Raw genomic sequence first — 24106 nt, 5'->3', positions numbered from 1 at the left:
GGCCACCCCTACCTGCCAACATCTCCCACCGAACTCCATCATATCAATTCCTCCTCTTGCCCTGGGAAGAACTGAGTAAAGGAGCCGTAGGGAGGCCAGGTGTGTTCCACTAGCAGAGCTGCTTTCCCAGGAGAGGTTGCACCTGTCACTTGAGGGGTGGAGGTACGTGTTTAAACACTCTGTGGAACCAGTAACAATTATTCTCATCCAAAGTTTCATCATAAAAAAGTGGGTTTTACACTTCTATTTAAATAAATGTATGAAACTATGCTTAATCATAGTCCAATTTTGTTTAGAGAAGACATAAAATACAGAGACTATCTCTTGTAGGGTTTAAAGAAAGAAACATCAAAAACCACTTTTAACGTGAATTGTATAGAGTACATTTTAGAAATGTTGAAGTATTTGATAGCAAGTCCCTAAATCTTCATACAGCTTTATGACTCTGTTCCTCAAATGATTATTTCCTATAAAATTAAGTATTATTTCTAATATATACTGAACACTCAAGAATATTCTTTTTCTGTTGGTAAGTTATGAATGTCCCACAAAAGTATGAAGTATTTTAATAGAGGCAGAGTAACTCTTGTAAGCCAGTGTAGTTATAAAATGGTCGTGATCACGAAAAATACTTAGATATATATTTCTCTTTTTTTACCAGCTCTTAATAGGGTAAAATACTTTAAAATTCACCAATTAATAGCATGTCTTTCAGGAAAGGCACACCTTAGTGTATGGTATTTTTAGAACGTCAAGATGTGCTGGAAAACTCTTAAAATGTCACTATGTAATTGGAGCAGTATTGTATCTTAGCACTAGAAAACTGTGGGTGAGCATGTGGCCTGATGTGACCTGATACAGCATTTCTTGCAAATGTATCCCTGAAGCTCATCTAAGCTCTAGAAATAGGGCTCATGTGAATTAGATTAATTGCCTACCAAGGCTCATATGATGGACTTCGTTTGAGAGATATAAACTGTACTTCTGTTTAAAAAAAAAACTTATCATTAATATCTACACTGTTTTGGGTTTTATTTGAAACTTCAGTATAATGTAAAAGTGGGTTAATAATGAGTTAAACAATTCAAAAAATATTTATTGAGCTGCCAGTCTGCCTTCAGGATTGAATTATTGTCTGTAGATTTCAAAATGGAGATAGTATGGTTTGGATCATCGGAACCTCAGCTTGAATCCTGGTTCCGCACACGCGGGCTGTTAGGCCTTAGGCACACTGTTTACCCTCCCAGAGACTAAGTTCCTTCACCTATAAAGTGGGGTAATCATACATGTCTACACTTATCTTAGGTTTATAAGAAATAATATATGCAAATCACAAAGCACACGGAATACACTCAATAGAGGAGAGTTGTGGTCATTGTTAAATTCCATATGTTTTATAAATATAGCTAGCTTATTGAGTCTCTGTTTCAGACTGATGGATTACTTCATTTGCTTTTCATTATAACCCTATGAAATAGGAATTATTCCCATTTTGATTTACTCATAAATTGGAGTAACTTGACAAAGTTGACATAGTGAAAAATGGTAGAACCAGGATTTACGCTCATACAAACTCCAAAGTATACATTCTTTTTATTGGGAGGTTTTTTTATTGTCTCTCCAAAGAACTCATGGTCTTCTGAGGAACAGAGATTCAGTATTTGCTATGTAGTATGTTCAGTGTCAGCAGAGTGACAGAAATGGTAAATTCCTCCCAGACAAGGTAAAAAGACAGTGTCAGGCCAGCAAGAATTAGAGCAGTGTCCAGGAGGGCTTCACAGGGCAAATGACGCTGAAGCAGATCGTCAAGGAGGAGTGGAGTTTGGTAAACGGACAGGAAGGGATGTTGACTGCTGGAGATGAGATAACAAAGAGCTGACCTTTGTCCAGGAGTACATTATAAAAGGCATAGGAGGCGTGGCTTAAAACTTGAAGATTTTGTTATGTCTTTCTGAAGAGTTTGGATGGTGTGGGGATAGAGTTCAGAGTTAGGACAGGTAGCCCTTGGCAACAGGAGATGAGGGAAGAGGAGGACTTGATGAATTCCAAGTTTCTGATCTGGGGACAGTTATGGACTGAGCTGTGTCCCTTCCACATTCACGTGTTGAAGTCCTAACCCCCCGGACCTCACAATGTGTCAGCATTTGTATATAGAGTCTTTGAAGAGGTGATTAAGGTAAAATGAGGCTATTAGGGTGGAACTTAATCCAGTCAAACTGATATCCTTATATAAGGAGGAGGTGGTTTGGTCCCAGGCAGGCAGACACCAGGGCATTCGCGCACGGAGGAAAGGCCATGTGGGGGGGAGCAAGAGGGCATTTCCTCTTTTAACCCCAAATCGAAATCCGAAATGCTCTTAGTTCACGTAAGTAGGTCTGAAGTTCTGGTTACTTAAGAATCAGTTTATGACGCTCTCCACAATCCACTTTCTAACCCCTATTCCACCTTCTCACCTTCTGGAAGTTTCTGGACAAGCCAGGATGTTCTGTTCACGCTCAGCTAATAAAAGTCACACTTTCGTTTTTCCTCCATACCTAGGTCCTCCAATTTTCCCTCACATGGAACATCTTTGTTACCTCTTTTTACCGTGAAAATCCCACATCTTTGTAGCCACTTGTCTGAACCACCTTAGGTCAGAGTGAGGGTCCTTCCCTTAGACCCTGAGGTGCCTCGCTGCTGGCTTAACCCTTCTGATTGTCTTTCCCACACGAGGGAAGGCCCTGAAGTTGGCAGACCGCTTCACCTCCCTTTCCCTTCCTCCTGGGCCTCCCTGCACATAATAGACACTGAGTAAAACTCGCTGATGGGTTCCTGTGATGGAAGGGCCTTTGCTTCTGTGACGGTGCTGAGCTTGTTTTAAAAGTTCCTGTAAAAAAAAATTAAATTAAATTAAAACATTTAAAAAATAATAAATAATGAATAAATAGGAAAACAAATTTTATTAAAAAAATTTTAATAAAATAATAAAATAAAAAATGTTCCTGTCCTCTGCACCCAGTGGCATGCGTCTCAATTTTCCAAACTTTCCCACAGCAGTTCGTTCATTGTGCTAATTTGGTTTTCCATTCAAAGCAGCGGAGTGTAACAATTCGTGCCTTGTGTTTTCAGGCACAGGGACTCATGCAGTCATTTCTGGTTATTTCTTGTAGGGTGCCCCAGATTTGGCTTGAAGTGATGGTTGACACTGGGTTATTCAGCCCCAGACCTGGGACATTCCAATGACCATTTCTAGAAAGTGGGCCCTTCACATTTGCCTGGAGAACGTGGGGATTGATGTGTGAAGCTTTCCACGTTATCCTCGGTGGTAATACAGGTCAGGACTCAGTGCAGTGACATTTCTTGGGAGTCTAGCTTTTGGCAGGTTGGCATAAGTAAGTACACTGGCAAAAGTTTTAGACCGCACCTGCCTTTTCCTGTTACTAAGCAGCTTCAGAAGAAAACAATAGTAATGAATAGTAATTAGATATCAAATGCATTTAGCTACAAGAACCTAAAAACCTAACATGAGCTTAAATAGTAAGGGCTTATTCTTCTCATATTTTTAAGAGTCTGGAGCTGGGAAGCCCATGGTTGGAACAACAATGCAGCAAGACTGGGGGGCCCTCTGGCTCTTTTTGCCATTCTGCCCACCTGTCCTAACCTGCTGTTTGCCATCCTCACACTTGTCAGCTGGTGGTCGTAAGATGCCTGCTGCACCAGGACTCGAATCTGCTGTGCAGACAGAAAGAGGAATGAAGGTCGGACAGCCAAGGGCTTCTTCCTATCAGGCTGTGCCTTTGTATGAGGAGTAGTGTCCTGCCTCCTGCCCCACCCCCAGCCTCCTGCCAGGGACTTCCGTGGGCATGTCATTGACCATAACTCTGCCACCTGCATGAAAGGCTAGGCAAGCAAGGTTCTTTTGGTCTATTGTGTAAACATTTACACCTGTATAGTAGAAATAGGCAAATAGAAAGGGCTTGGAAATGAGGTTGGGCCAGCCAATCTAGAATGTCTATCATTTACTGATTATTTTCTATAAGCCAGACAGGTTAGCCAATGGTCCTACAATATGCAGGAATGAGATTTAGGGAGAGTACATGAATTGCCCAAAGCCGCAGTGCTGTGAAGAGGTGGAGACAGGACGGTAATCCAGGACTGTCCAGTCTCAGAGCTGGAATCTTCCCTCCATACCCTGGGACTTCCTATGAAACAAATGAGAGAAAGTTAGAAAGGAGTTGGACACAAGGCTGGACTTGTCTCAGTTCCTTCCCCAAACTCCTATACGTGATTGTCATTGAAACTGATAGTTCCTGCCTCAATTCTTTTTACCATTCTCATTTCTTTTTTAGTTGAAATATAGTTAATTTGCAATGTTGTGTTAGTTTCTGGTGTACAGCAAAGTGATTCAATTATATATATATGTGTTCTTTTTCAGATTCTTTTCCATTATAGGTTATTACAAGATATTGAATATAGTTCCCTGTGCTCTACAGTAGGTCCTTGTTATTTATCTATTTTATATATAGTAGTTTTAGCTGCTAATCCTGAACTCCTAATTTATTCCTCCCCTCCTTTCCCTTTGGTAACCATAAATTTGTTTTCTATGTCTGAGTCTCTTTCTGTTTTGTAAATATGTTCATTTGTATTAATTTTTTAGATTCCACATATGTGATATCGTATGGTGTTTGCCTTTCTCTGTCTGACTTTCTTCACTTAGTATGATAATCTCTAGGTCCATCCATGTTGCTGCAAATGGCATTATTTCATACTTTTTTATGGCTGAGTAGTATTCCATTGTGTGTATGTGTATATATATATACATATATACACACACACATACATGTATATCACATCTTCTTTATCCACTCATCTGTCGATAGACATTTAGGTTGCTCCCATGTCTTGGCTATTGTAAATAGTGCTGCTATGAACTTTGTGGGTGCATATGTCTTTTTGAATTAGAGTTCTCATCTTTTCCGGATATATGCCCAGGAGTTTTAACCACTCTCATTTCTTATTCAAAGTCCTCACCACCCAAAGTGTAGTCTGAGAACCTGACACATTAGCATCACCTGGGAGCTCATTAAAAATGCAGAATCTCAGGCCCAACATCAGCCCTCTGACTCAGAATCTGCATTCTATCAAGATGGTTTATAGGCACATCTGAGTCTGAGAAACTTCACATTATACACGTGCCTCAGAAAGGTCCTCCTGACCATCCAGTCTGAAGGGCCCATCTCCAGCCACTCTGTCACATCCCCTGGTTCACTGTCTGCATAGCCTGTATGGCTAAATGAAACACCATTTTCAAAAGTTAGTTTATATTGTAATTCTTCTCCACTCCAATAAAATGTAAGCTTCATCAGGAAACAGGCTTTGCCTGTCTTGTTTAAGATCCTATCCACAGTACATATAGAGTGATAAGTACTTAATAAATATTTGATGGATGGGTGGATGATTAAATGAATGCATAAATGACATCCAATTTAGGAAATATGGCTCTTCAGCGATAGAAAATAGCACATCATTCTTGCTTTTTCATAATAATCATATCATAATTATTAAAGCTGCATTCTCAGGTGCACAATCTGATGAGTATATTGCTTAGTTTAAGTCAGAGACCGTTTGACGTGTGTTTATCAAAGTTGGCTCCCTCTCAAAATGTGTCCTTACTGCTGGTATTGAGTGGTCCTTTCACATCAAATAGAATCTCTGCTGCTGAATAATTTTTTGTTCTTGTTGACTCTTCTGTTTGTCCTCCAGTTTCTAAGAATCTCAGTTTGGTCACATTTTTTAAGATAATTGTAGTCATTTGTTGAAAATATATATTGAAAATTCTCCTTAAAAACAGACATTAAGCCACTGATCAGACATTAAGTCAGTCTAAGATGATTTTTATGTATTTTGAATATTTTAATTTTTAATGTGGAACATAATAATAATGGAACAACACATCATGAGTGCTGCTGGCTGGCCCTTCACTCTGTGTAGCCATTTCTTGATCTGTAGATAGGAGTTTTCTCCATTACCTACGTTAAAGGAATGCACGTCTGTTGCTAGTGTATGGTGGTGTCCCTCCATAGTGACTATCACCCTTGTGCAATCACACATCATTGCTGGAATCAAAAGATACACTATTAAATTTGTGAGGGCAATAAATAATAGCAGACAGGGAAAAAATCAAATGGATCTGAGCATCTACACAAGGATGGCAAATAAGAGTTTCTACATGACCTAATGTCACGTGACTGATAATAGCTTCCTAGAATTTTATGTTGGAAAGCCTTTTGAGGTGGCATCTTGTCTCAAAGGGGAGGGGCACTAAAATCAATAACTGAACTATTCTAAGGTCACGCTGAATATAAGAGCAGGTAATAGTCGCGAGCATGCCAGGTATTTCCCACACGTACAGCTGAGGAAAGCGTTATCATTTTTGTAACAAGTAGAAAATTGGAGACCTCAAACTTCTCTTGTAGGGTTAAAGCACTGATTACAAAATGGTCTTTCCTGTATTTTTTAAATGCAAGTAAGACACCCATTGTGGTTTGTTGTTGAGTTCTCAAGAATCCATAGTTACAAGGAAATTAATTATAAAATTAAGAAGCATATAATGGACTAGAGGTGCAGAGATGACATCCTAATACAGAATATCTAAAATTGCTGCATACAGTTTTTTTAAAATTACAACATGGCTGTGCTGGTGGTAAAGTAAGGGAAAGAATTAGATTCGAAGAACAAAAAGAAAGTATGAGTAAGAGGGGTATGTTGGAGTTGGTGAAGGAAGAACGACAAAGCCTAGGTCCTCAGCAGAGCAGGAGATCAGACTGATGTCATCAGCATAAATCTGGGACAGAGGAAGACGTTTATGAAGTCTCCTGGAGTAGGGGCTGAGAGGTCCCAAAGAAGACGTGCTTATTTAAACCTTGATTCTGGGGAAAGCGGGAAAAAGGAGGAAAGATTTGTGCAAGAATTCCTAATCAGAACCTTCACTCATTTAGGTGTGGAGTCTGAATTCACAGTAGCTGTTGGATATTGGGTAATCCTAGCTGAAAATTTTACTTAAAGTGATTCTAGTCAGTGAGGTCCCCAGACACAAAGGGAAAATAAAACGCAAAACCTTTCTTGTTGGGCACATTTAATTGCAGTTCTAAAAGGATTCTCAGAGATAAAGTTTCAAGGAACATGAGCTTGTGATAAAAATCATGAGCACTGTGTAGTAAGCTACCACGAGTAAGAGTCATCAGAGAAAAGGAAATTACAAAATTGAATCTTCAAGGACTGTAGATATTGGAATTATTAGATAAGAATATGTCTGCTTAATTTATTTAAAGAAAATTTAAAAGGGGTTAAAAAAATGATGGAGGGACAAAGACCATCAAAATTTACTAGGCAGATTTGAAAAAGAACCAAAGAGAACTTATATCAATGAGAAAGAGGATCATTAAAAAGAAAGACTCGATGAACAGGATAAACAACAGACAGGTCACAGAATAAGAGAGAATTTATGAATTAGAAAATAAAAATAAATCCACACAATGTATTACAGACACATATGAAAAAAAAAAGTTCAAGAGAAATAGTGCTTAGAACAAAACAATCCAAAATATCTAGAATTTTAGAAAGAGAGACTAGAACAGTGGAGAATAAACTGAAGAGGATTTTTCAGAATTCATAAAACTCAATACTCAGATTTAGGAAGCCCAACATACCTGAACAGGATACACGTAAAGAAACCAAGACCTGGAAATGTTGTGAAACTAAAGAACTTTAGATACAAAGAGAAGATCTTAAAATCAGGCTAAAGGAAATGACTTTATCTGCAAGTGGAAGCCACTGTGACTGACAGCTCTGCTCTCAAAGACAACAATAAAAGCCAGAGAGACTGGAATAATCCATATTCAAAATATCGATAAGAATCAGTGCCAACTAGACTGTTTTATCCACTTGAACTCTTGAAAAAAATAGGGATAAGATACAGAAACTTCAGACAAAACATAGATCATTCACTCACCAAAACTTTACTGTTGGAAACTTCAGTATTAGTAATAAGAAAGGGGATATGACAAGAGTGGCAGGAGAGATTCAGGAGAAAATAAAAGAAAAACCTTATGCCAATGATTTTGGAAAATTAGGTGAAATGAAAACTTTGTTAATTTTTTTAATTGACTCAGGAAGAGAAATACAATTTGAATTATAATTATTAAACATATTGAATAAGATTAAAAAATTCTCCCCAAATATTAAGCCCAAATGATTTTGTGGATGAGTATTCCCACACATTTTGTAAACCCAATCACAAATGAATTCTTTCAGAGGATAGACAAATTATATAATCTTGACATTAAAACCAGACAAGGACAACTTGAGAAGTGTAGGAAAAGAAAATGACAAGCTAATCTCACTATAACTATCAAAACAAAAATTCTAAACAAAAAATATAAACAAGCTGAATCCATCACAGCAAAGACTATCACAGCAAAGAAAGGTTCAATGTTAGATGAAGTTTCAAATCTGCCATATTCACTGGTTAAAGGTTAATATGATCATCTCAATAATTCAGGAATTCCACAGCAGTTCACATTAAACATGTTTCTATAGAACTTGTGGTAAAATACAAATATTTCAATTATGGTTGTGTTCCCCCATGTCCCCCCAAAAAACCATAAGCAATATAATAGCCAATTGAAATACTCAAAGTATTTCCTCTAAAAATCAGGATCAAGATAAATAAACCCGTTTTTGCCCATTCTATTTTGCAATACACTAGCAGTCCTTGCCAGTGCCCTAAAAAGAGAAAAATAAAAGTTATAAAGATTGGAGTGAAAGTAACAAAATTGTCATGATTTTCAAATGATATAATTGCCTACATAGAAAGCCCATATTTTGACTTTACCAAAATTGACAATTTCAAGAAAAATATCCAAAGTCAATTGCATTTCTGTACATGAGCAACAAATTATAAATAAATGCAACTTTTAAAAAATTCTCTATATAAATGCAAACAAAAGGTTCCTGTCAAAAAGATGCATGAACTTTAGGAAGAAAATTCTGCCCTTCCTGAAAGATGTTAAAGAATATCTAAATAAGTGGCGTGCCATAAAATACTCATAGATTAATGGATATAAAGTTTTACTATCACAAAAATATCAATTAAGCCATAATTGATATATAAATCCAGTGAAATTCCAATGAAAATCCTGAATCTCAACAAGTTTTTTTTTTTTTTTTTTTGCTTTCCTTTTTCATTTTGATTTTGGTTATTTGTTCTTTTGTGGAGTCGACCAAGGTGTTTTTAAAATTTATGTGAAGTTTTTGAAAAAATTGCAAAAATAGCTGACAATCCCGATCAAGATAAACTAAATAGGAAAACCTGTGCTACCACCTATCAGTGTTTATAGTAAACTTATAGTAATAAGTAGGGTGTGGAAGACAAACAAATCAATTTGTAAAGTGTACCAGTGGACCAGAATGGAGGGCCGGTAATCATATACATACACATGCAAGAACCTGATGTATGACAGAGCTTGTACCGTACGCCAATGTAGAAAGGGTGAACTATTTAATCAAATGATGCTGGGAATATTACACATCCATGTTTAAATAAAAGTGTATTTGGACCCCCACCTCACAATATAGTCACAAATCAATTCAAAGAGAAACACCTACTTAAAACAATTTTAGAACATTCATTTTTGTACAATTAATTTATTTTTTTGGAGAGGGAAGGTAATTAGGTTTATTTATTTTTAAATGGAGGTACTGGGTATTGAACTTAGGACCTCATGCATGCCAAGCATGAACCCTACCACTGAGCTATACCCTCCCCCACTTTTTTTTAAAGACAGAAATATAATTAAATATCTTACTGAGTTTGGAGTAATGAAGGTTTTCTTAAACATGATATTTGAAATTTAACTTATATTTGACTTCATTAAACTCAGAACTCTTATTCATTAAAAGATAGTGTAATACAAGCAAGAAGATGAATGATCACCGAATTGACAGATGTCGGTGGGAGCATCATAAGAGGGAGCGACCAGACACAGAAAACACCTGGGTAAGCGAAACAAGGGTCATCCATCTGAAAGATAGAGAAGGACGTTAGATCACTCAAGATACTCAGCAGAGCACTGGCATTATTTTCCAGTGACAGAGGATTACAGAAACCCCCATGAAAGCTGCAAAACAGTCACCCCAGTGGGTTCAATTGCAGGTTAAAAGAAAAAGTTATTGATCAATACATCAGATATTCTGGGAGCTCAACTGTGCCTCTCGAAGCCAATCCTAGGTACATGAGACAGGAGTGCTTCTGTATGTAAGCCAGTCTGGATGTGTGTTGAGGACTATCTTGTCTAAGGAAATACAAGTCTCATCTTTCATGTAATGCAATATACGGTGTGACTCAGCAGTGGAGTAAATCACACTCAGTTTGAACACAGTCTTTTGTTACCACTCATGGCTCTCCTAGGCTAGCACAACACTAAAGTAATGAATTGACAATGGCCAGACAAAAACAAGGGCCAGTTAGTCAGACATCTCTGGAAAGCAGAGATGTATGATTGGAGTACAACGCAAGCTCTGTCGTAAGCTGACAGACCAGCTGTGGGTCCATCCTGCAAGTCTGTAAAAGATTTTTGAAACACAAAAATATTGACTATCATTTAGCATCAAGAATATATAAGGAACACTTCCAAATTAATAACAAAATACAAACAACTCAATATAAACAAATTGCAATAGACATAATAGGTCAAAGGAGATGAAACATGAATTGGCCACAAATATATCAAGAGACTCAACCTAATCAGTAATCAGGAAAGTGCAAGTTAAAGAGTTAGAATTTGTTACCCACCATACTGGAAAAAATGAGCACAGGACACACCTGTTGTTGTACTTAAGACCCTCCCTAAAGACAGCTAGAATGATGCTAAGAAAATAATTATTTAAATAGGGGGGATTCAGTCAGTTTATTACCTTAGATACTTTTGATCTGTTACCAGTGGCTGAAATTTGTAGGTAAAATTCGACATTAGCCTAGTAAAGCAAGAAAGGCATTCATCACTCCAGCTGAATAGGCATGGCTTGATTTTAGTAGCTGACACACTCCAAGTTTCCCTTTTCATTTTTTTCATTTAGCAAAGAAATACAATCTTCATTTTAAAATTAGAGGTTATTAGCTTCACATTTAAACATAAGCTTTAATGTGAATATGTATGTCAAAGTAGAGTTTTCTCATGTTTCCCCAGAAGTAGTAGAAGTCATGAATGTTGCTGAAAGTACACAAAGTGATTTTTAGATGATACCTAAAAGACTTTTTAAAGAAAAGTATTACTATTTTAACATATACATTAAAACATATAATCAATGCATGGGTATTCTTTAAATCTAAATAAAAATAAATGACTTATTTGGAAGTTAATTTAAATATATATATATGTGTGTGTGTGTATATATATATATATATATATATCTATATATATATATATATATATATATCTATATATATATCTATATATCGCCACACAAGCATTAAGTATGGCTGAGTAAGGAAACTAATATTTAAATGCATGTATTTGGGGACACACTCATCAATTATGTGAAGACTCACCAAGGAGTGAGATAATAAATACAGAAAGAAGACAGAGAAGCACAGTGAACTTCAAAAGTGTCATAGCTTTTTTTAGCTATTGATTCATTTAGCTGTAATGAAATGTAAGCTCCTGCACTGGGACAGTTTTGTCATGTGGCTGTGCTTGATTTCTGTAGTTTAGAAAACAAAAAACAAAAAACAAAAAAATACTTACTCACCATAAGGAAGCCTGGCCCCCAAGTACGCATTAATATTTAGACATTTAATTTTAACAAAATTTAAGAGTGGAAGTAACATAACCCCTTTATACTTTCCGATTTAGAAAAATTTATATATCCTAGTGTCTCCTTTATGAGAATCCTGGGGAAAGATATTTTTAGGTCAGGATATGAGTTTTGAAAGCTTATTTAGAGATACTCTGTTATATCCAATCATATTTTTCTCTTTGTGAGAGCTAGAAATTTAATAAGAATATTAAATATTATTAATAAATAACATTAAAGTTTAGCTCTTTTGAGCTTATTTTCTATCCTCTACCTAAATTCTTTTTCTTATTTTTAAAAACCTCCATAACATAGTTTTAAAAGCACCTTAAACGTCTTTTGGAATAAAAATGATGTCTACCATTTATTGAGTGCTTATTGTAAGTCAGAATTTTTCTAAATGCTTTCCATATGTTCATTAATTTAATCCTTTCAACAACCCTATGGTATAAGGAATATTTTCATCAGTGTTTTCAAAAGTTAGGTACCGTGCCCAAGTTCACAAAACCACTTAGTGGCAAGGCTGTTACTCAAACCCAAGCCTTGTTTAGCTTGAGTTTGACCTGTAATCTTCATATTATAAGGCCTCTACATCACAGTGAAAAGGATTATATCCACAAATCATGTTGTAATTTAAAACACAAGTGGTGTCAGTTTGTATCCATTAGAAAATATTACCTGGTCATTTATGAAAAATTATGTAAAAAATTAGGGAAATATAAAAGAAAGTTGAAGAAATAAGGAAATATATCATTCCTAGGTTCACTGTGCAAGGAAAACTACCTTCATACATTCATTGACCTCTTTCCATCCATCCCTTTTTCGATGTAAATACTAGTTTTTAAAGCAATCAATTTATCCTACTGTAATCCTCACCGCCAGGGAATACTTAATTAAAATTAAGTAAATTAAGTAAAAATTAATTCCTTCTTGTTGAAGTTAAAGACCACTTTGTCATGCTTGGATCCTTTAAGAAGGAAGAAAACTAGCACTGAATGGCCTACTATCAGTAAAGTACCTTACCCATCAATTATCCCATTAAATTTTCTCAGAAAAAACACTTCAAATGTGAAGACGAATGAGACTGCTTTATATGCTTTAGGGCCATTAGAAAACCATCTAATTCTTCTCCTCTGAATAAACTGTGTGTTCTGCTTACACTTAGGATCTGCCTATTCCCAGCCCTTTAATCATATCTGCCATTTTCCTCTAAGCCCTCCTGAAGTACATTCTACTTCTTTCGTGTCTAGAATGGTATACACTGTTGCATATTATATCTCATCATACTGAGTTCAATGAAAAGACAGCTTTTAAGTGCCTGCATTTGATGTATTCTACCCCACCAGTTTGGCTGTTAAAAATAATTATGACTGTCACTCAAGTCATAAGCCACCATGATCCTTGAGATAATGTCTGTTATTTTGATCTACATTCAGTCATTTATATCATCTTGTAATTGCAAATCCTGTAATAACTCCTTCCATACTGAACCTCAATCTGAGAGTTTCCCATCACTTACTTCCTCAAGAATATATCAAATTTCAAGACACACAATCCCTTTTTGACTCACTCTCCTGAATAAGTGCAACCAGAAAGCTTTAATGATGAAGTGTTTCTATTTTCCGTACAATATGGCTTGCAAATAAAAACGTCAGAAGTTCTAGACGCAGAGTGAAGTCTATGTCAAGACACTGGCAGATTAAATGCATACATTTCCAAAAGTATCACTGAAACAGCAGTGAAGAGATTGTTTTAAAGACATAAACCCGCAGGTCACAGATAACAGGAAAGATGACAGCAACAGAATCGATGTGTGAACTGACTTAATTGGATCTAAGAAAACTAAACCCTAACCAGCAGTGGAAAAAGCGAAGAAACAAGGCAATTTCCACTACAGAACCTTCCAAAAGCTTAAGAATAGATGCCTCTGAAAGTGACAATGATGGTAAAGCTGAACCCAGAAAGATAATTTGAAAGTATTTTTAAGAAGCAACTAGATTCAGATTTCCTCCCCTAATATGTGCAACCAGACAACTTCCTTTCCCAAACTATCCAAGTTCTGTGGGAAGCAAGTATCAGTGGGATCAACATCTGTGCAGGAAAGCAAGCAAGCAGGACTGAGCAGAAGGCTTTGGGTCCTAAAAGAGCAGCGAGAAACCTTTCCAGCTGGGATGGCCTTTCTGAGTTGGGGGCGGGGCCTGGACACACACTGACCAATCATTATGGGCAAGCTGTCGCCACAAGTAGTGCGTGAACTCCCTATCACAGCGAACGGAATTCTCACCTGTTACAGCGAGAAACAAGTCAATAGTGCCTAGAACTGGAAAATCAAGGAAGTGACAATATAGACATGTTATTTGTAAGGAGGTGATTACTGAAAATGAAATGGCCAAAAGACTGGAAATATTTTGTTTCTGGCGCAGGAAAAAAAAAATGGGAGGAGAGGATCTAAGAACTTCTGGTTTTCTAAGAACTTCTGGGTTATGTACAGCCATATGCATTTGATGTATTTATTATTTATTTATTTTTAAATTGAAGTATAGTTGACTTACAGTGTTGTGTTAGTTTTAGGTGTAAAGTGACTCAGCGATATACATAAATATGTGTATCTATATATATTCTTCTTGAGATTCTTTTCCATTATAGGTTATTACAAGATACTGAGTATAGTTCCCTGTGCTAGACTGTAGGTTCTCGTTGGTTATCTATTTTATATATAGTAGTGTGTGTATATTAATCTCAAACTCCTAATTTATTCCTCGCCCCCCTTTTCCCCTTTGGTAACCGTAAGTTTGTTTTCTATGTATGTATGTCTATTTGTTTTGTAAGTAAGTTCATTTATATCATTTTTTTTTTAAGATTTCAAATATAAGCGATTGATTTTTTTTGATGGAATTCATGTGACTGTTAATTCTTATTTTACTGATGTTTTACAGTAAGTGTGGGGAGTAAAGACAGGGATGGAGTAAGGGAAAGGAAGAAGACAAAACTATTCTTTCAAGTTCCTTGAACAGTTGAAGCAGGTACTAGGATAGGAAAGCTCAGTAAAAGCATCACATCCTCATCAGCACGGAACTCTTAGTGGAGAGATATGACAGAAACATAGTAACTCATTAGATCTGGTGGAAGTGACTCTGGCAGAGAACCAAATCCTGCATCAAACTGGGCGCACCTGGAAGACCGGGCAACGCAGCTGCTACACTGCAGGGCGGATGAAAACTGGACTCTCCAGAACCTACTTCTTTGCATGTGAGCAGGAGCCTGTGTGCCCTTCTCTGATCTGTCTCTTCCTTTCCAGCAGGGAAGGGAGACCCCACCAACCGTGCAGCAGTAGGAAAACCGCAGGTCAAAACTCTTAGAAAAGAGAAAGGTTTCTTTTTCGTACTTGCTGATGGTGTTGATTGCTCAAAAGTGACTTCTTTTCCTTTGGGGCAGTACCACTGTGTCCTGGTGATAACACATTCTACACCTAACACTCTTAAAAGGCATAGGAGTGAAAACAAGGCCTCTTTAGGACCTGGACTAGTGGGAAGGGGAGTATGTGGATTTGTCTAAGGGCAAGGGCATGAAACAGCTAATTCGCTACCACCGCAAATGAACTGACACAGATAAATGAGGCCTTGGGTTTCCCCCTTCATACAAATACCCACCTCTTCTAGATTATACTATTATATCTAAGATCAGCTTAATCATGGTTTGGGATCAACTATGACTGTGCTTCCAAACTTAAGATGAAAAGCTACATTCTTAATAAAGTATTCCTTTCTCCTAATTAAATGGACTTGAATAAGCTGAGAGACTAAAATCTAGAGATGCTTTTCATTATTTTATTTGTTGGGGGGCAACCCTTGAAACGTATCACTGCCCCTTTTTAAACTACAGAATTAGGATATGAAATGGGCGGGGAGAAGTTATTACAATCATAGAAATGGTTAACATGCATCTAATTCTACCTACTGAGCAGAGACTAAGAGACCTAAGGGAGACAAGTTCTTTGGAGAAGAACCTAAATGTATTTAAAAGGGATGAATATTACACTAGCCTTTTTCTGAATGGGAGGAAAGGTTATATGGGATTGAGGGTGGTGAGAGGACAAGTATTCATTACACAAACACCTATCCTGTGTGAAACAGCTCTACCAGCGTGGTGTTGGCTGTGAACTGTGGGCTTATCTTTGGCAGTGAGCTTATGTTTTAGGTATCTAGGGTGAGATTATATAGCAGGGTAGTGGCTGGGTATAGTGAATGAATACAGGTTTTAATTTCAGCTCATAGCAAAGTGATGATGATCACAGATTTAGCACCTTAGTTTGTATTTCCTCTGTATCTGAATCATCTAGCCTGAGTGTTAGGTCAGAAAGCTGAATTCTTAGATAACTCCTCTGTGATTGCTCTAGGACTGCAGTTTGCTCCAATCTAAGGTGTGGTTTTCTTATTAGAGAAAGTATTTAATGCTAAATATGAGACTGAAGTCTTGAAGACACTGTATAGTGGTGACTGGTGTTTTGGATCAGGAATACGCTGTTTAACAAGTCAAATGTATATTACCCCCTCTTAAGCATTGGCTTTTTTTAAGTAACAGAACTATATTTTTGGGCTTGAAATGGTACTTTCTCCTTTATTTGATTTCTCGGTTTTCTTAGTAGATATTACTGTCTCCTCCAATATTTCTTTAAAACTTTACTCTGTCTGGGTGGTTTTCCTAGAGGCTACCTTAGAAGCCTCCTTTTCCTTCTCCTCTTTCTTAAGAGACCGCCCAGTGGATGAGACTTTGTTGGTGGTAGAGCTGAGGATTCTAGATAGGAGCAGATACCTTGGATTGGGAAGTGGATTCAGCCCTTAAATGCTTGATCCACTGGTGCTGAAACGTGTCTGTTCACCTTCCAGCAGTTTCCTGAAAGATGCTAGCTCAATGTCAAGCGCCATTTTGACACTGAGCAGGTCCCGGTATTCCCTAAGGTGGCGTTCCATCTCACTCATGGTGTACCTCAGATCATTCTCCAGCTGCCCAATGTTCTTCTGGTAGCCAGCCACCTCGGCACTGTGCTGCTCTTCCAGCTCCAGGATCTGCCTCTCCAGGGGCTCGTTGGCCCCACGCAGCCCCTGGAACTCGATGGTGCGTGCCTGCAGCCGGCGCCGGTACTGGTGCATCTCCCCGCTGCTGGGCCGGATGGCCTCAGTGCTGCGCGCCGCCTGCTCGTTCAGGTTGGCAAACTTGGCCTTGTACCAAACCTCCGCTGACTGCAGGTTCTTGGCGGCCAGGGACTCATCCTGGGCGTGGCTCTCCCGCAGCGCCGAACTCAGGTCTGGTTTGGCCACAGCCACGTTCACCTCGGCCGCGGCCTGCGATGAGGCCGGCAGCGTGGCCAGAAGCTGGGCCACCTCCTCGTCGTGCACAGCACGCACCAAGGCCAGCTCGTCCAGCAGTGGCTCCACCTTCTTCTCCAGATCCATAGCACCGTCCATGTCGCGTTGCTGCGCCTGCGCGCCGATCTCTCTCCTCCAGGCAGCGCGCCTGCAATCACTGCGCCCTAACTGCCAGCCTGTCGCGCTCCAGCGGGGCCTGCGCGTGCGCCGAGCTCGCTTCCTCCAGCTGCGTGCGCAGGTCGCCAACGCGCAGGCGCGGGGTTCTGCGTCTCCCGCTGGTGCCTCTTCTCTGTGAACGCGGGGAAGCTGTGGTTGAGGCCCTGCAGTGGCTTCTTCTCGTTGGTGCACAAGCTTTTGTCCTCGTGTGTGCTCTCCGACGCCTGACTCGGGTCCAGCCCGTCGGACGCCGGAGACCAAGGTAGGCCAGGCCCTGGCCAAGGGACAAGTCGGGAGGAGGAGGTCACATTGCAGCGGACAGCGACTGCGAGCACAAGCTGCCCGCGCCTCAGGCCTCGGAAGGGCACGAGGACTGGTGTGAGCTGTCTCCCAACACCTTGAGGTAGGAGGAGGTGCCGCATAGTTAGCGTTTGGACCCTAATCTCACAGAGCCGGTTCAAGGCCGGGAGAGCGGCTGCCGCTGAGAGGAGAGATGCGTTGGGCGAGGCCTGATTGATAATTTTTTTGAAAAAGGATATGTTATCGAGCCAAACTCATTCTGCTCATGGCACGACAGGCCAATAAATCTGGAGACGAGGTGTTGGGGCAAGGAACAGAGACTTTATTCAGAAAACCGGAAGACCAAGAAGATGGCAGACTGGTGTCCTTGAGAACCATCTTCTTGGACTTAGGATTCAGGCTCTTTTTATACTAAAAAGGGGAGGGGATGTGGTTGATTGTTGCATACTTGTTGGTGTAAGAATTCTTTGTTCTTGGAATCCTTTGTCCTTGCAGCTGTCCACGTGGGTCAGGTCATGGTGCCACTGTAAAACCTCCAACAAAACAAAGGTTATTTTCTATTCTGCAGCTTGTTATCTTTATGTGAATGCAGAACCGTTAATATCCTTAAAGATCAGAGCCTTGAGAATAGGCTATCCTGTGTATTTCAGGCTATAGGCAACACTGTTTTATAAAAAGTGCAGAGCTAGCAAGACTCAGCCTAGAAAACAAGGCAGAAGGTTAAAACCAAAGGAACAGATCTAATATGGAGTCAGATTTTTTTCTTTTCTAGTACAAATATGCATGCCTAATTAACCATTAGCGTCACCAAGAAATTATTAATCCACCTTGGGTTCCATCAGCACTCATGTAAATCTGCTCTAATTTTTTAATGAGTGATAAATTTCTTGAAATCTTAGGAAAAACATAAAAAGAAACAATAAACACTTCCCTTTTATCTCTGTGAGATACTTCAGTTGATGAGATGGCTCATCATATTAGGAAAAACAACACATTACTCAAAGGGAAGAACAGCATTCAAAAGTGGCCGTATATGAAGAAGAGTAAGGGAGCAAAGATTCAACTGTCTTAATGGAACCAGGAGTTCTCTGCAGGGAAAGAGTGGGTGTTGAACACTTAACTATGTGCCAGGAGGCAGGATGATAGGTGTTTTCGCCAGCCGTCTCCCATCTAAGCCTGTTGTAAGGCCCTGCAGGTAGTGAGTGTCTAAGGATCCATCCCAGGTCTGACTTCAAAGCCAAAAGGAAACACTTCGTTTGGAAGAATGAGCAAAAGCATGGCAAATATGCATGCAGATTAGATGGTGGCCAGAGCACGGGACCAGTAGCCCCAGGGCTGGACTCGTGGCCCATCATTCTTACCTATAAAGTGAAGAAATGTGCAAGGTGTCAGTACATGGCTCACTTGATTCAGGCTACCTGTCAGGAGATGTGATATCATTTTGAGTATTAAATATTATAGATCACCTGTGTCCTTCAACGATCAACATAAAGGTCCATTTTCCAAGTGTTTCCTCAATTAAAAAAAAAATTGTTTCCACAATTAGTAGGGCTATCCTGCAAAGCTTAGAGGTTCTCTAAGACATTAGACAGGGAATTTTCCCTCAATTTTTTTCAAATGATAATTAGACTTTATATCTTAACACTATTAATGAGTCCAAACTCATTCTGCCCACCACATGACAGGCCAGTACATTGGGAGAGGAGATGTTAGGGCAAAGAATAACGACTTTATTCAGAAAGCTGGCCGATCGAGAAGATGGCAGACTAATGTCCTGGAGAACCATCTTCTTGGACTTAGAATTGAGGCTTCTTTTGTACTAAAAGGAGAGGGGGGTGTGGTTGGTTGGTGCAAAATTCTTGGTGTCAGAATCCTTTATTCTTTCAGCTGTCTGTGTGGATCAGGTCATGGTGTCCCAGTAAACTTCTAACAAAACAAATGTTATTTTCTATTTTGCAGCTTTTTTTTCCTTATATGAATGGGAAAGTGTTAATACCCTTAAAGGTCAGAGCCTTGAGAATGGGCTGTCCTGTTTCAGGACAAGGCAACAGGCTCTAGGCAACAGTCTTTTACAAAAGGTGTAGAACCGGCAAGACTAAGCCCAGGAAACAGAGCACAGGGTTACAGCCAAAGGAACAGATCTAATATGGAGTCAGACTTGTTCTTTTCTGTTACAATACCAGCAGACCTGTAGCTAATCTGTGCAAAACAGCCTTAGGTGGACTTCCCCCTGACCTGACCTAAGTCCTGAGGAGTCCTATTGCCTGATTGGAATCTAATCAGTTACCTTTGGGAAGAAGGATATTTCAGCTCAACAAAATAAAACTTCGTGGGACCATCATAATGTTTATAGTTGAGTGAAATCTAGAATGTCACATGAAATTCAGTTCCACTGCCGCTGAAATATTCAAATGATCAAAGAATCAATAAAAAATGTTTTAATCCCAATGAGTCCTGTCTTAGGATGCTTGGGTTGCTGTAGCGAAACACCATAGTCTGGCACCTTAAGCAGCAGACACATATTTCTCGTGGTTCTGGGGGCTGCGGAGTCTGAGATCAAGGTGCCAGCGTAGTCTCAGCATTGCTTTTAGGAGGTCTCCGGGGAGGGGCTATGAGAAAGGGATTAGCAGGTCTGGAGGAGATGAGACCCATCAGTAGGGTAATGGCTTTTTGAAAACAGAATAATAACCCTTAGATCAACACATCCATATTGGCAAGGTAGATTGCTGTTCTCGAGTTCAAAGGTTTTTAAGTTTCAGTCTGTTAATTAATAGAGTAATTTTATGAGTGTGTCACAAAAATCATATAAGGATGTTGACATATAAAATTTTTCTTAGTGGATGGCTTGAATAAAACAGAAGAAGATACAGAATTGTTTCACAATACAAGACCAGTAAATCCAAACTGAAAGCAATAGTTTTTTTTCAGTTCCATTTTAGGAGGAGCACAACCCGGCAGATTAACCTACGCCCAGCGTTTTTGAAAAAATCTTGGCAGTGAAGACCTGGTTACAGTTTCACTCTGCACTCTAGTCAGATGGGTTGGTCTACTGTGACTTCTGCTCTTTGCCATCCTTACCCATGGGCCTGGTGTCATCTCCTCACCCTTCTACTACGACAATGACCCAGTCTTCCCTGTTCAGTGCAGGTCCACAGTGCAGCACATCCTTAATCCTTTGTAAGTGTCTCTCCCTCCTCTGAGATTTTATAAAACTCATCATGTTTGCCTCTCATATACAATAATACTCATAATCATGACACTTAGCACAGATTGAGTGGTTACCACGTGCCAGGGATTGTTCTAAGCACTTATAGGTTTTATCTTATTTAATTATCACAGAATACTTTTGAGTAGATATTATTATCATCTCTATTTTTAGAGGTGGATACATTAAAGCCCAAGAAGGGTAAGTAACCTGCCTAAGCTCACACAGTTAACAAGTGGTGGAATGAGGTTTGGAACCTGTGCAGGTTGGTTCCAGAGCCCACACTATTAACCGCTCTGCACTTGTGCCTTTCATTTGTCCTACTTTGCAAGGGAGATACATTTTTAATCATTTTTACTGTGTGTGTTTTCATGGGCATTTTTTGTCTCCTGGCCATCGTTGATGTATTGGCCCTACTCTGGGTAACATATTTGAGAAAAGGGGATCTCCTCTTTCTCCACTCCCAGACCATAGTTCTGATGGAACTTTATCCATCCCTCCCAGACTCCAGGTATGTCTGACTCATGCCTGGCCAACCAGGGCTGTACACCCCTGATGCAGAAATTAATCCAGGGTTAGACACACAAACCCACCAGAGCCAAGGAGACATGAGATGCAGGCGTACGTCCTTTCTGGCTAAAGTTGAAACTGAGATGGCAGAAATTCTTAGAACCTTTCTGAGAATGGAGTTAACTCAGAGCCTGGACCAAATTTTTTTTTCTCCCTCTTCAGCCAATTTGAGTGGGATTTTTTTTTTGTCAGTTTCTGCAAAAAGCATCTCAACTGTATAGGGTAGATTTATTCTTCTAGATAAAAAGGTGAATTTTTAGACATAAGGACTGACTTTTTCAAATTCTTCTGCGGTGTTTTGCACTTAGCTATTGTATGATATTAATTGACTCATTTTGGAAGTCAGCTGAATCTATGCTAAACCAGAATTCTTGCTCAGTGTACTTCAAATTACATACAGACTTAGGTTAACTTTACTGTGCGTTAAACTTTCACTTCTTTATTTGAAGTCATACATTCCAGCAGTGTGAGTGTCTATAGATAAATCTATGGCATAAAAAGAAATAAATGACTTCGATCTCTATCCCCTCTACTTTTTCTTGTTATTCAGAACTTGAGGGAAGCAGGGCTTCGTGACCGGTTTGCTGTAGCAGATTCTAACTGATATAACACACCATAGTGGAAGGGACACTGCCTTAGGGGTGGGAAACTTGGCAAGTTACGGACCCTCGGGTTGGCGTTTAATTCTCTCCCAGGCTTGGGCTGGAGTTTCCTCTTACATACTCTGAATATGCCACATATCTATCCCTTCCCCTTACATTCATCTTATTAAAAAGAATGGGAACGATGACTATTTGGCATGTTTGTGCATAATCCATCACTTCATGGAAATCCTTCTGATGTCATCAGCAGCTAATCAGAGCTCCTGGTTTTGTGATATCAGCACAAATATTACTCTAGATAAAGTCTAGGTTAGGAGAGTATGATAGAAATACGGCTCTTGGGGGTACCAGGATGAATAAAAATGACTCCTCCTAGGTTTTGTGCAGTATTAAAATGAGCTCAAGGAGCTTGCTTCTTCACCACTTTTCTGGGCCATACAATTGAAACTGGGTAAGATGTTCCATAAGTTCCCTTCTAGCCTCAGCTTCTGTGAAAAGACACATGGCCATTGGCTGGAATCAGCTCAAGACTACCTTTAGTAGTCAGGATGGGGCCTCCTTCTTCTTATTCCAGATCCCTGTTCTTTTGGGACTGGATGAGTTCTGGTGCCCAGGTTTTCCTGAGGACACTTTTTCTCCAGGATTGTCCTTGGCTTCTTGGGCTTCTGAGGACATGCTGGCCCGTGAGCTGTTCTAGAGCTCCAGCAATATGAGCGGTTGCCTTGAGTGGAGAACACAGAGGAAGTTCAGGCCTCCAATTGTAGGTCACGCTAAGGAGTTGATTTCTATTCTTCATTCAGTGGTGGGTGGGTCCTGTCAAGGCATGGGACTATTTCTGGTTGTCTGAGGAGAGCTTTTCTCTATTTCACAGTCTTATCTGGGGCAGGTCAGCTAGCTAACTCTGTAATACAGTAAAATGGTCCCAGGAGTCACAAGTCCGACCCCATCTCTGCCACTAGCTAGCAGTGTCAGCTTAGGCCGGGCATTTGCCTCTCCTAATTGCTGTTTCTCCAGCTACAGTGTAACACAATTAGTCTAGATAATTTCTGAGGCTTCTTTTTAATGGCAAGGATCTATAATTCCATAATCATTCATGTCAGGAAGGCTTGTCGTATGCCAGGTCACAGACCATCTTTAGAGATATTGAACCAGTGACCCTATTTTCTGCATCTTCAGTCCGAGCTCGCCAGAGGAAGGGAACGCTCAGTGTGTTTGCCAAATGCAGTATTATATCCAGGAAAAAAACTCCTGTTTTGGCCTAAGTTCTTGAAATTGAAGTGCACACTCTTTTTTTTCTGATGCTCCCACAGATTCAACTGGAAAAAAAAAAGCAGTAGATAGCTCTGTAGCTAAGGGAAGAAGCACTTTCTGAGGAGTGTTACACATAAGATTGCAGATGGTCCTATGAAGTTTCCTAGGGTCCCTGGTTAACTTACGGTCCTATTCAGGGAGGAGAAAGACAAAAATAGACCTTAGTATCTGTGTTGAATTTAGTGGGAGTTTGCATTTCAACACCAATTCTTAAGTGGCTTGATTCTCATAAACCCTACATTTTGTGGAGTGTTTGCTGTTACATAATGGTGAAATGAATAGAATTGGGAAATATTTGAACTTCATTTGTGCTCACTGAGTGCTTTTCCCCCCTCCTTTAAACCACCTACATGCGGAAACCTAGGATCAATTATGTGAAGTTTAATTTTTAAAAGTTTTGATTAAGCTGGATCATTATACACTCTCCTTCTCCAGCAAGTTAGTTCTCAAATAGGAATGTATTGGGGAAAATGGTTAGTTGAAATTCCCATTCTCATTTGCTCTCATTTGATCTGGATCAGGGAGCAGCAGACTTTCTGTGTAAAGGCCTGATAGTAAATATTTTAGGCTTTGTGGGCCAGATAGTCTCTATCTGAACTACTTTATTCTTTCACTATAGCGAAAAAGCGGTCATAGACAATATGTAAATAAATGGATGTGGCCCTGTTCCAATAAAACTTTATTTACAAAAACAAGATGACTGGTCGGTGGGCTGAAGTTTGCAGATTCTTGATCTAGAGAATGAATTAACCACCTTTCCCAAC

At 39.4% G+C, this 24106-nt stretch overlaps 1 protein-coding gene and 1 pseudogene across 1 annotated transcript in view; one reads left to right on the top strand and one right to left on the bottom strand.

The window, feature by feature from the left end:
• Positions 1 to 24106, top strand: part of KCNH8 (potassium voltage-gated channel subfamily H member 8) — a 353104-nt gene that overhangs the window by 144648 nt on the left and 184350 nt on the right. The window lies entirely within an intron of this gene.
• Positions 16416 to 17658, bottom strand: LOC105072596 (alpha-internexin pseudogene; annotated as a pseudogene).

This window comes from Camelus bactrianus, chromosome 1 (genome assembly GCF_048773025.1).
Source record: "Camelus bactrianus isolate YW-2024 breed Bactrian camel chromosome 1, ASM4877302v1, whole genome shotgun sequence".
Lineage (NCBI taxonomy): Eukaryota > Metazoa > Chordata > Mammalia > Artiodactyla > Camelidae > Camelus > Camelus bactrianus.
The sequence above is the reverse complement of the archived record's forward strand: the minus strand, read 5'-3'. Positions and strand labels throughout refer to the sequence as shown.